We start from the raw sequence: 14,135 nt of genomic DNA, 5'->3' as shown, positions 1-14,135 counted from the left end.
CTCCTGTGGTCAAATCTCCCTTTGCCTCCTTCTTAAAATGAAGAAATGTAATTGTGATTACATTTAGGGTCCAGCTGAATAGTCCTGGCTAATATCTTCATCTCAAGATCCTTAAAAATCTACAAAGTCCTTTTTACCATATAAGGTAACATATTTACAGGTTCTAGAACCTGGAGATGTTTGAGGGTTATTATTCAGCGTACCACAGTTCGTTTTTAGTGTTTTGTTGCTTTTAAGAGTGATACAGACACACTTGATTTTGGCATTAATGAGGGAGCTAATCTGATACCTTAAAAATCACTTCTAGAAGGAAATGATCTTTTTAAATGTGTTCCATTTCATGCTAATTAGAATATCAAGCTTTTAGATACTTTCTTTTTTAAAAAAATGGTATTGCATTTGCATACTGAAGATTCAAAGTGGTGATTGGCCCTATTGGATAATCATTTCCAATCAGCTAGATCACTGGTTTTTGAACTCGCGACCTCTGGAAATCTGGTGAAAGCTCTACTGACTGTACAGAAAAATGCACATATAAACAAATATTTACAGCTTTAAAAATCAGGAGTTCAAGGAATCCGTGAAGGCTAGCCATTGATTCTAAGTGTAGATGTATAGGTCCGGATTAAGAATTTCTGCCTTAGATGTATCCTTCTTTGGAGTGTTATAAAGTTCAACTCAAATCAATGTATCTATATTGTCAAGATGTGTGTTGCTTTCAGCCTGCAGGTACATGGGTCAAAGGTCACTAATCTCTTATGAAGCTACTCAAAAAGAAAAATGCGTGTGTAATTGTGGATACAGTTTAAATGAATTAATGAGTTTAACCACTTTACTCATGGTTTCAATTGCTTCCACACTTCTTCTTATGCTCCATAATTTAATCCTTTATATTCCACATGTAATTTTGACAAATAAGATCATATGGCTTATGAAATCATTAAACTCTATTTCAGAGGTCTACAAATTACAATCCACGGGCCAGTTCTGACTCTTTGTTTTTGTGTGGCCCATGAGTAAGAGTAGTCTTTACTTACAAAGGTCAGAAAAAAATTAAAAGAATAGTATTTTGTGGCATATGAAAATTATGTGAAATTCAAATTTCAGTATCCATAAATAAACATTTACTGGAATACAGCCACACTCATTTGTTTATATATTATCTGAGGCTGCTTTCCCACTACAATGACAGAGTTGAGTATTTGAGAAAGAAACTGCATGGCCTGCAAACCTAAAATATATGTTATCTGGTCATTTATAGAAAAAAATTTGTTGACTACTGTAGTTTGTCATTGAACTCACCAAATATTTATTGAGTGCCTCCTGTGTGCGAAGAATCGTGTGACGTTCTAGCTTCCTGGTCTTTTGCTTCATGACATTGACAAACACATTTTGTTTTTGTTATATGAAATATGAATATAAATTATAACATTGTCTGTTTCTGACCAGAGCTGATGAAACCTGAGACAGACAATGCTTTAAACCTTAATAAATGAGATTGGCATTGGACAGCTTGGAGATCCATTTCAATGAAAAATACGTCTTTTGAAGATGCCATCTTTTTGTAAAGGCAAAAACAAAGAACCAAAAGACCACCCCCCAAGAAAAAAACACTCCGATACATGTACCTATTTTTAACTGCATAAATAATGCCATAAACAGCTCCCCAAAGTCTGTCACCACATCTGTGTGCACACGTTTTTCTTTTACCCCATTGTACCTGTCAGCTTTAATTTTGAAAGCTAGGCAGGCAATTCCATGTTTCTGACTTCTGCCCTTATTCTGCTGCCTTATAAGAAATAAGCAGCTGGAGGAGGGGAAAGGTCAAAGCTTGCACATACCTGCCCATGAATGAAGTGAAAGCCAAAAAGTCTAATTTTAGCCTTTATTCTCCAGGGCATATCATAACAGTCACTAACAGGAATTGTTTTGGAATTAATAAACAACATACTGTAAGGTATGAGTCATTAAAAAAAAAGCATGATTTTCATATGATGTTGAGTGGAAAAAGAAACCCCTTACAAATAGCAGAGGGATTGAATTATCAGTGAAAAATGCTGAAGTTAGAGATCCTTTGAAACCAAAGCAAAAAAATATATCACAATAGATTTGGGGCTTGAGATTTGAGAAATAAGAAAACAAATGCATTTCAAAGACTAATCTAGAATGCAACCCATTTTTAGTTTTTCTAAATTTCTATGTGTACGTTTTATGCTGGTTAGTATATTACTCTTGCCCTTCAAATAGTTTTATAAGATTTAGCTTGATCTGTAGAATTTGCTTTAAATCTCATCTAATATCATCTCTTACTCATTCATCTCCACTTCTGACCACTGATGCAACCATCATTAGAATAAGAACACAACTTTTTTGTATGTATATTTTTCATTATAAGTTCTTCCACAATCAGAGAATTTAGACAAACCAAATAGGTAGGGATTCAAGAGGAAATAAAATATATGTTAAACATTTTTTTAACCTGGTTTTCATTGGGCCTGCCACCTGATTAGTTTAGCATACTCTGACTTCTCTTGGAAAATAAATGTGTTGTAAGTTGTTTACTTTCCAGCTAACTAAGCCTTTCTTATTGTTAGCTTAACCAAAGTTCCTTGCTTTCTTAACGTAAGAAAAATTCATCATATTTCAAACATAGAGTATACAGAAATCATAATGATGGAAGTTAATGTACCAACAGCCTAGATTTACCTGATGGTAACATTTTGCCATATTTACATGAAAACATTGTTGTATATTGTTAGGATTCTAAGCATAGCCCTTTTTCTTCTCTCAGTCTTTAGTTGTGACCACGATCCTGAACTCAGTATGTATCATTCTTTTGTGTATATTTATACTTTTACTATTTGTGTATGTATCCATAACTTGTTTCAGTTTTCTTTACATTCTTTCTCTCTACATGTTTGGGAGTATTGCATCCTATTTGTCTTATTGCAGTAGGTACCTTTGAAACTAGAACATGTCTACTTGACTTAAAGTGTGCAGTGACTCAGCATCTCTATCCTCAAACGTTAGAAGGACCTTAGAATCCCTCCACTCTCTTTACTCACCCCATTTTGCATGTTAGAATTATCTAGTTTTAGTTCCGTGTTTTTTAAAACCTTCTTAAATTATTGTTAATAATGATGCTTATTTAGATTTCCCCACATACTTACTATTTGCATTGCTCATCATTGTCTCTGTGGCCCAGTCTTTTCTTTTGGGCTCAGTTTCCTTCCTTCCTACTAAAAAGCATCATTAAGTAGTTCTTTCAATGAGTGGTAAATTCTCTGCCTTGGAAATGTCTTTTATTTTGCCTTAATTATTAAATGGTTGTTTACCCGAGTAGAGAATTCTAGGCTGATAGTTATGTTCTCACACCACTTGAAAGATAGTACTTTCCAGTCTCTGTTTTGCTGCCATTATCTGTCTTCTGTCAGCCAAGTGGTGATTTCTTTACAAATGAATTGTCTTATCTTTTTCATTCCTCTGAGGTCTTTTTTGCCAATGTATTCTCCAGTTTTACTATTTTATGTTTTTGGTATAGACTTATTTGTTTATTCTATTTGGTTCTCTCTATGATCTTTAAACCTAGAATTCCAGTTCTGGAAGATTCTTGACCATTATGTCTTTTAAAACTGCTTCTCTCTATTCTATTTTTAGCCTACTCATAAAATTTCCACTAGTCACATGTTGGAAGTTCTCATCGTATCCTTCATAAACCTTCACTGCTATTTAGTATCTTTTTATCCCCTGTGCTGCATTCTTTAGACAGTTCTTCCAAGTTGCCGCTTCTTTCTTCGCCAATGTCTAATCTATCTGTTGAACTTTTAGTAGCCGTGAGTATTATTTTTCATTTCTAGAAGTTCTTTTTTTTCTGTTCTCTTTTCCTGCTTGTGTATGTCTTTAGATAATTGAAAACTTATTTTATAAGTTCTTTCAATTGTTCTAGCATCTTAAGTTGTAGGGATGCCAATCCTCCTGTTTTTTATAGACTCTTGCTCCTGATAAACATTTCCTTGTGTGTTTTGTAATTATTGGTTGTGAGTTATCTAAATGGGAATTTTACATAATCTGGCTTGTGAAAGTTTCCCTACAGAGCCGTCTTATGTTTACTTCTTCCATATGCCTGAGAGGAATCCCTTACCCAGGACCAGTTTTTAAGTGTTACTTTCTTAGCTGTAGCATTCATATACCATGTAGGCAGTGTACATTTTGCTCCAAACCAGTTTACAGCATAGGAGCCCTCAGGGATAAGCTGTCTTACTTCCCTGGGTCAAGGAAGATCATTTTTATGATCGTTTTCACTAATGATGCAGCCCTTAGAGCAGTGTTATTCAAAATTTGGTCTGTGGACCAGCAGCCCAGCATTACCTCGGAGGTTGTTAGAGATGAAAATTCCCAGATCTGCTGAGTTAGAATGACTTGGGATGGATTGAAGAATCTGGGTTTTAATAAGCCCTCCAGGTGATTCTTTGGATGCTCAAGTTTGGAAGGTATGGCCTTAGAGAGGATCCCAGCTTCATGCAAGAATCTCAGTCCCAGCTTTCTGCCTCCTTCAGGATGAGTCCAAGATTTTATTTCCTGTCACCTAAGGGTATTAAAATCCAAAAGTCTAGCTGTTACAGCCTGTCTTCAGATTTGCTAGACCTCCCCCACAATCCTATCCCCACACAGGGTCTGCTGCAGCAACAACTTATTTGTACCTCTCAGGTTTTCATTTAACTCTTTATGCAAGCAGGGACTTCCCCTTTTTTCCTGTGAACTTAACTATGTATTTGTTTTATTCAAAATTTCAAGATGTGTGCAGTAAGAAGACTTCTAGCATAGTTAGAGCTAACTTATTGCCAGAAGGCCTAGCTAAATTGTTCATTTTATACATTGGTATTATCTTGAATGGTGAATATGCATTGTGGTTTGTTTTAAATTTGGATATTGAAAATGGATGTGTGGCCCTCAATTTTCTTTATATAATTACTTGATGACCATAGGCTCTTTAAGTCTTCACCAAAAAAATGATATGGGAATAAAAATTGAAGCAAAGGTGTTGACAGTATCTTTTACAGAAGAAAAATAAATGGGAGTATCTGAATACTTAAAGTTCTTGCATATTACAGAATGGAATCAAGATAATTCCTCTCAAGAATGCTTTCTATGTCTTGGGATGTAGATCTGAGTGCTTTACATGCATTATTTCATTAAATCCTTAGAAACAGTCCATTCCCATTTTATAGATGAGAAAGCTGAAGAACAGAGAGGATAAGTATCTTGCTTAAATCACATGGCTATTAAGTGAAGTGAGATTTGAACCACGTAACCCAACTACACAGCTGATGCCTAAACCAATACACCACACTTCCTTTTAGGAAGGAAAACAGCATTTTGAACAGACACGTTTTCTGTGTCATGCTAGATGCTTTCACCTATTTCCTATTTGATGCTTACAACAATCCAATGAGTAGTTAGTACCAGTCACCCTACCCTTTTATGTTTAAGAGATGATGCTCACATAGGTTAAGTATTTTGCTCTTTTGAATCAGAGTTGAATTTGAATCCAGGTCTCTTTGCTGCCACGGCATCCTCTGCATGGGTAACTAGGCTTGCTTAGGTAATTTGAAATTTGTTCTTCTGTGTTTATGATATAGTTGATTGATTGCAAAATTGCCAGCCCAACTATTGGAAGGCTTTTGTTTACAGGACTAAATAATTTCCACTGGAGCCCTGTGATTATCAGAATCAGTCATTGGACTGTGTTCTAAGAAGTCTGCAGTCTTCGTTATGTAACTGAGTAGACAGTAGGATCATTCATTATGTTACCTATTCTCCCTGGGTTTCAGTTTTCTCTTTTTTGTGTTTAAACTATACCATCTCTAAATATCTTTGTAGTTTTGATATTCTAATTGAGCACCAGTAGTCATAATAATTTAGTTTTTAAAACTGTAGACAGTTAGGTCTTGATTCAATCTAACTTTGCCACTCTTTCCTCAATGAGACTATATAGTACTTTGTGGTGTACAGCAATGTGAATTTGAAACACTCATAACGGGTGTTAGGAGAACTCAAGTAAATTTGGGCATCCTCCAGGACCCTCCTCCTATTTGCTTGTTAAGAATCCTGTCAGCGTACATCATCCTGACTAGAAATGCAAAGACTTAATTTTTAAAATACTTGTCTGACAGAAAGAAATCATTTGAATTTGGGTAATTTAGCATAACAGAGAAAAGTGCAGGTTCTGAGTCCATCCTGGATTAGACATCCTGCCTTGCTGATTATGAGTCATGAAGGTGAATTTCTCTCTCAGCCTGTTTCTTCCTCTGTAAAATGGGGAAAATAATAGTCTCTGGGTAATTGGATGAAGATTAATGAGAAAATGCATGAACACCTTGAACACAGTGTCTAGAGCACAGTAAGCACTCATAAATTTTAGCTATTATTATTGTCATTGTCGTTATGATGATGCCTATTAAGCATCTTTCCTTTATATTATGGCTCTCGCTGAATGAAGTATCAGGGAAGTAAAAATGTAACGCAAATTTTGAAGTTTTGTTAAATAATTATTTGAGTCTGGTAGGGAGGTTGCGCCCATCAGCAAGAGTGAAATTGAACAGGCCACGGGACACCTCTAGCCCTTTCTAAGTGAGATACATCTGTAGTTAGTCCCATTGCTTAGCAGCTGCTGCTGTTGTTTTTATAGCCTTTCTGTATTTAAGCTTCCGCTCTTTAGCCTCCCAGGCTGCAGACTGTTCCTATGTAAATTCAGACAACCTATCTCTCAGTACTATCTCCAGTACTCCAGTGGGCCTGTCTGCTGCTATCACTTCTAAGCAATTGACTCAATGACTCTTGGAGTTGTCCTCTCCATGCCCCTATAGCATTTCTCCTGGCCACCATGCTTACAGTCTCCCACATCCACCCACCATGGGGCAGATGGGTAGCTGTTTCATTTTCATCAATCCTTTTGACGTCATCACTGCTAAGAAGCCAAGTTCCGTAGCTGCTGGCTGATTGCCTCTCTCTGGGTTTTCGTCTTAGAGATCTTCTATGGCTATCCCCTGTAACTGGCTAACCCAGAAGATCATGAGCTGACAAAAGTAATATTTGATGGACCTTGATCTTTCCCTGAGCTTTGATGCCAAGCTCTCTATATTTTTGGTTTCCTGGCAAGGTTATCATTTAACATAATATTTGTTGAGATGCAAATTTCAGTTCCATGCAGTTTACATGACTATAGAGTTTCCCCATTATAAATAATATTTGATCTTTGTATCTAAAATCTGATGTTTGGATCATAGCACAGGGGTGATTTCTTGCAGCGATTAATATACTTCAAACCTAATTACTGTCATTTATTAGTATTTATCATATATTTATTAAGTGTTTATTATACACTAATCATTGAGGATGCAGATTCGAATAAGATACCTTTCTGGGAATAGCTACACAGGTGTACACTTGGTGATAATTCATTAAACTGTACCTTTAGTAACTTTTTATGTGTGCATTTTATACTTCTTAGTAAAAAAGTTAAAAGAAAAAAGATGTGGTCTGACCTCAAGGAGTTTATACTTTAGTGGGAAAAGAGATGGGTGAATTAGTGATTTTTAAGCAGTGGTGAATGCTATTATATGAGCAGATTTCCGTGGAAGCACAGAGAAAAGTCACCTTAGACTAGGGATTTATAAGAAAATTCTTAGAGGACATGACACTATACCAGAGTTTTAAAGGTTGAGTAGGGGTTATCCAGGCAAAGAAAGGCATTCCGAAGACAAGGAACAGCATTATGAAAGAAGATCTCATGAAGCAGCCTGCCTGGAACGGACAGGGCTCTGTGTGGTTGGAGGTGGGTCATGAGAGCTGAAATTAGGCTCGTTATATTCTGGAACCAGATCTGCAGAGATCCTAGATGTTAACCTGAAGAGTTTAAGGACAGAACCCATTAATTAGTAATATTCAGGTTTAGCCAGGGGAAAGGGAATTCTCAAAAGATACTGAGGAGTGGCAAAAGGATAAGAGGGACCTCTGGAGAGCAGTGTCGCATAAGCCAAGGAACGGGTGAGTCTCCAGGAGAGGAGTGTAGTCAGCAGTGTCACATGCTGCGAAGATCCCAAATAAGATAGGGATAGAAAAGTGTCCATGGGCTTCAGCAATATGGAGGTTATGTAATGATAATTATACTTTTATAAAGCAAAATAAACTGTACTATTTCTAAGTCATTTTGAAATCGTTGTGCTCTTTTTTATCCTTTCTTTTTTAACCATCTCAATATTTTTCTTCCCATTTTATTTATATTTTGTATATCTTGCTCATTAATTCTTATGTCTCTTTTTCCTTTTATCCATTTGTCTTTCCCCCTATAATTTAAAAACCTTGTTTTGTCAAATATGAAACAGATGATTTTATTATGGAAAATTGCATAGAAAATATTTTCTGTAATCATCTTTTAATTAAATGAGATTAGCTTTTTATGTAAATAATTAAATCATTTCCTTTGTATTTCCTTATTGTGATGATAAAGAGGCATATTTGGATTTGCACATATCTCAACTTTCCCATCATAAAGAACTGTTTCCTCAAAGGCTTTTTGCTGTCTTCTGTCCAGTGTACTTATCCCTGGGTAGCTTGCTGTCTTAATTCATAATGACTTTTAATCAAAATATAATGAAGCCAGTTAGAATTTGTATTTAGAAATATGTTTTCTGTATACTTGTATGTAGAGGGGGAACATAGACTATGTCTTTCAAAGGGTCATTTGGATGATGATTTTGGAAATTTTTTGTGTGTGTGTGAGCAACATTGGCACTGAGCTAACCATCTGTGCCCATCTTCCTCTATTTTATATATGGGATGCCTGCCACAGCATGGCTTGATGAGCAGTGCATAGATCCGTGCCCGGGATCCAAACCAGCGAACCCCGGGCTGCCGAAGCGGAGTGTGCAAACCTAACTCCTATGCCACCAGGCTGGCCCCAGAAACTATTTTTTAAAGATGCTTTCTCTTGTTTCAGGATAGTTTTGAGGCAGACTGCCATTCTGTATATAATCTGTGCTACCCTTTAGCTGTGAGAGCACAACCGTCATTACCCAGCAGATACTTCTGTTTCTAAGCTTTTAGGAACCAAGTTTCTGGTTTCTCTGGTCTGTAGGGATTTTAGAAATGACTTTCAAAATGTAATTGGATCCATTGGAGCTTTCCTGGCTTCAGTTGAATTTAATATTGTCAACAGTAACTCTGGATGTGTTAGTTTAATTTTCACTAATATTATTAAGTGATATAAATTTTACTAAGTCCATTTTTCCTCTTCAGATCAGTTGTCATTTCTAGTGTTTGATAGACCAGTTTGCTTTCAGTTTCCCAGCTGTGGTATTATTAAGTAATTCATGGACTCTCAAAGAATATGATTTTCCTTTGATATTTTTGAAAGTGAAATTCTGGTTAATTCTCAAATGAAAATTCACGGCACTTTTTAAAGTGACTAAGAATCATAATGTTCTGATCCAGTAAGATCTAATGTAATAATCACCAAGGGCACTATACATAACAAGAGAAGTACATTGATCAAATTAATATGGTCATTCTGTTTGTTCATGCTGTTCATAATCTTAGAATTTAAAATTTTTCCTTTTCATTCGTTCATTGTATATATGTATATAACTCTCTGTAGTTTCTTCTTTTATCCTTTTACTCCCTTCATGAGGTCATTTTGAGATTTCCAAGGTGATTTCAACCTAATTTCATCAGAGACAATAAAAGAACTCTGAAATCTATCAAGAATATTAGACAAAAAACTGCTTACCATTGTTTCAGAATATTAAAAGACAGATTATACTTTTGTGGCTTCTATGACAAAATAGCAAGATCATAGCCATTATTATGCTATCAGGTACTTTTATATCTAAGTTTTTAAGAGCAATATTTACTGATTTCACTTATATTTAAAATATTTAATCTTCTTTTATCATTTAACTTTGAGGACTACTTGAATTTAAGCTGTAATTTTATGAAGATGTTTTTACTTTAAAAGAACCATAATCTAAGATGCTATGACATTAGTGTTAAATTGAGTTATCCTTATATCTCATTGAGGTACTTTTCACTAGATTTCACTGAAGATTTACTTGGCCATAATTTATAATGTATAATTAATTCTTTCTCATTCCAAACTAAAATTTACTTTAGATAAAAATTAATCACTTTTTTTGGTTACTTGACACAAGTATCTAGTTCACTTTTTCTTCACCCAATAATTCATGGCAGTGTAAGGTTCTTAATATTTTTCTATTAATCTCTTGATGTCTAATAAAGCTGAATTGAATAATAATAAAAGTGAAAACTCCTTATCTTATGGTTTTGGGAAAATAATTTCTCAATATATACTTTGTTTATCATTGATTCCAAGGTTTAAAACTAAAATGATACATTAGAGAATTTATTGAAAAATCTTACTCTCAGTTCTATTCGTTTGCCATACATTTGCATACTGTTATTTTCTTATCTATCCTGCCAGGAATAATTTATGCATATATAAGCAAATAAAAATATATATTCTTTTTCTATTAATTTTTACTCAGATCATGGCACACTACACACTGTTCAACATCATGTGTTTTACTTACACTTTTTTGGAGATCTTTCCATATTAATGTACAATGAACTTCCTCATTCTTTTATCAACGGTGTAGAAATTCCATTGTGTGTCTGTACCATAATTTATTTAACAAGTATCCCTACCGAAATGAATTTAAGATATTCTCACCTTTTGCTGTAACACTGCAATGAATAACAACATACATATGTCATTTGCACAACTAAAATATGGCTATGGAGTAAATTCCTAGAAGTAGAATTGGTAAGTGAAAGGGTATGTGAATGGATTGTTTTGGTGGCATTTGCATAAATTCCTTCAATGGGGTCATACGGATTTACACTCCCACTAGAAATGAATGAAAATATGTGTTTCCCCATACGTACACCAATATTGTGTTCATACTTTTTATTTGATTGTTAAACCAAAGGTTTTATCGCTATTTTGTATGTAAATCCTTGAGATTCAGGATTGATGAGAATACCCCATGAATTATATTTTCTAGTATCCATAACATAATACCACCTTTACCAATCTCTGTTACCTACTGCATAATACGTTGTTAGATTCTTATACCTCTTCTGACTTATCAGACATAAAGCAATGTTAAATCAGTGGTAGTAGCAAATGACTACACAAAAAGATTATAAGAACAGTAGCATTCCTGGACATATGCTCAAATACAGAGTTTAGTTCCCAATAAGGTCTCATTTCAAGTAAGTTGGGAAAAGACTGGTAATTCTATAAATGGCTTTAAGTCAACTAGCCATTTATCTTGACAAAAAAAGGAAAGATAAAGTATAACCCATACTACACTCCTTTCAACAAAATTAATTCCAAATGGTACAAAGATTTACACATTTAAAAAAAGCAGTATATAACTTGCTACCGTTTGTTAGAAAAAAAGGGAGAGGACTGTGCACATGGACACACACATTGCATATTCACATATAGATACACTGAGCTGGAAATAAAATTTAGAAAGTAGTGGTAGAAGTTGACTTGAGCTTACCTAAGAGATAGGAGTTAGTATTTAAGTATTTGGGAATGTAGCTTATTTTTGAAAAAAAATTTTAGAGCAGTTTTAGATTCACAGCAAAAATGATTAGAAGGTACAGAGATTTCCCATATATTCCCTGCCCCCACACATGCATAGCCTCCCCCCATTATCAACCACAGTGGTACACTGTTGCATTTGATGAACCTGTATTGACACATCATAATCACCCAAAATCCGTAGTTTTTGTTAGGGTTCACTCTTGGTATTGTACACTCCGTGAGTTTGGATAATCTATAATGACATAGCCATCATTATAATATCATACAGAGCATATTTTCACTGCCCTAAAAAATCCTGTGTTCTCTGCCTTTTCATCCCTCTCCACTCCCGACCCCCTGATCTTTTTACTGTCTCCATAGTTTTGCCTTTTTCAGAATGTCATAAATTTGGAATTGTATAGTATGTAGTCTTTTCAGATTGGCTTTTTTCACTCTGTAATATGCATTTAAGTTTCTTCCATGTTTTTCCATGGCTTGATAGCTCATTTGTTTTTAATGCTGAATAATAATCCTTTGTCTGGATGTACCATAGTTTATCATTCACCTACTGAAGGACATCTTGATTGCTTCCAAGTTTTGGCAGTTATGAATAAAGCTGCTGTAAACATGCCTGTGCAGGTTTTTGTGTGGGCATAAATTTTCACCTCCTTTGGGTAAATACCAAGGAGTGCAATTGCTGGATCATATGGTAATAGTGTATTTAGCTTTGTAAGAAACTGCCAAATTGTTATCAAAAGTTGCTGTACCATTTTTCATTCCCACTAACAATGTATGAGCATTCCTATTGCTCCACATCCTTGCCAGTGTTCCAGATTTGGGTCATTCCAGTAGGTATGTAGTGGTATATCATTGTTGTTTTAATTTGCATTTCCATGGCAACATCTTAAGTGGAGCATCTTTTCTCCTGCTTATTTGCCATCTGTATATCTTCTTTGGTGAGGTATCTGTTAAGGTCTTTGACCAATTTTCAGTCATGTTGTTTTCTTTTTATTGAGTGTTAAGAGTTCTCTGTATATATTGGATAACAGTGCTTTATCAAGTGTGTCTTTTGCAAATATTTTCTCCCAGTCTGTGGCTTATCTTCTAACTCTCTTGATGTTGTCTGTCACAGAGCAGAAGTTTTTAATTTTAATGAAGTCCATCTTATCAATTATTTTTTTCATAGATTGTGTCTTGGGTGTTCTATCTAAAAAGGCATCACTATACCCAAGATCATCTAAGTTTTCTCCTACGTTATTGTATAGAAGTTTTATAGTTTTCTGTTTTACATATAGGTTTGTGATTCATTTTGAGTTAATTTTTCTGAAGGGTATAAAGTCTGTGTCTAGATTTATATTTTTGCATGTGGATGTTCAGTTGTTTCAGCCCCATTTGTTGAAGAGTCTATCTTTGCTTCATTGTATTGCTTTTGCTTCTTTATCAAAGATCAGTTGACTATATTTATGTGGGCCTGTTTCTGGGCTCAATATTCTGTTCCATTGATCTATTCTTGCACCACATCACACTTTATAGTAAGTCTTGAAGTCAGGTAGCATCAGTCCTCCTACTTTGTTCTTCTCCCTTCAGTATTATGTTAGCTATTCTGGGTCTTTTGCCTCTTCATATAAACTTTAAAATCAATTTGTCAATATCCATAAAATAACTTGCTGGGATTTTGGCTGGGATTGCATTGAATCTATAGATCAAGTTGGGAGGAACTGACATCCTGACAATATTGAGTCTTCCTATGCATGAACATGGAATATCCCTCCATTTATTTATTTCTTCTTTGATTTTATTCTTCAGAGGTTTGTAGTTTTCTTCAAATAGATCTTGTACATATTTTCTTAGATTTATTCCTAAGTATTTCCTTTTGGGGGTGCTAATGTAAGTAGTATTGTGTTTTTACTGTCAAATTCCATTTGTTCATAGCTGGTATATAGGAAAGGAATTTACTTTTCTATATTAAGCTTGTGTCCTACAATCTTGCTATAGTCACTTATTAGTTCCAAGAGTCTTTTTTGTTGATTCTTTCTTCAGATTTTCTACATAAGTGATCATGTAATCTGTGAATAAACACAGTTTTATTATTACTTCCTTCCCAGTCTGTATACCTTTTATTTCCTTTTCTTGCCTTATTGCATTAGCAAAGACTTCCAGTAAATATTGAAAAGGAATGATGAGAGGGTACATCTTTAGTGGGAAAGCTTCAAGTTTCACACCAAGTATGACATTAGCTGTAGATTTGTGTGTGTGTGTGTGTGTGTGAGGAAGATTGGCCCTGAGCTAACATCTTTGCCAATATTCCTCTTTTTGCTGGAGGAAGATTCTTGCTGAGCGAACATCCATGGTAATCTTCCTCTATTTTATGAGGGATGCTGCTACAGCATGCCTTGACAAAATGGTGCTAGGTCCCTGCCCAAAAATCGAACCTGTGAACCCCTGACTGCTGAAGCAGAGTATGCGAACTTAACCACTACACCACTGGGCTGGCCCCAGCTGTAGATTTTTTATAGATATT

At 35.0% G+C, this 14,135-nt stretch overlaps 1 protein-coding gene across 12 annotated transcripts in view; it reads left to right on the top strand.

The window, feature by feature from the left end:
* The window catches only part of CEP128 (centrosomal protein 128), a 381,669-nt gene that overhangs the window by 275,949 nt on the left and 91,585 nt on the right, over positions 1-14,135 (top strand). The gene's annotated exons all lie outside the window — the stretch shown is intronic.

This window comes from Equus przewalskii, chromosome 25 (assembly GCF_037783145.1).
Source record: "Equus przewalskii isolate Varuska chromosome 25, EquPr2, whole genome shotgun sequence".
Taxonomy (NCBI): domain Eukaryota; kingdom Metazoa; phylum Chordata; class Mammalia; order Perissodactyla; family Equidae; genus Equus; species Equus przewalskii.
This window is presented reverse-complemented; position numbering and strand designations above follow the sequence as displayed.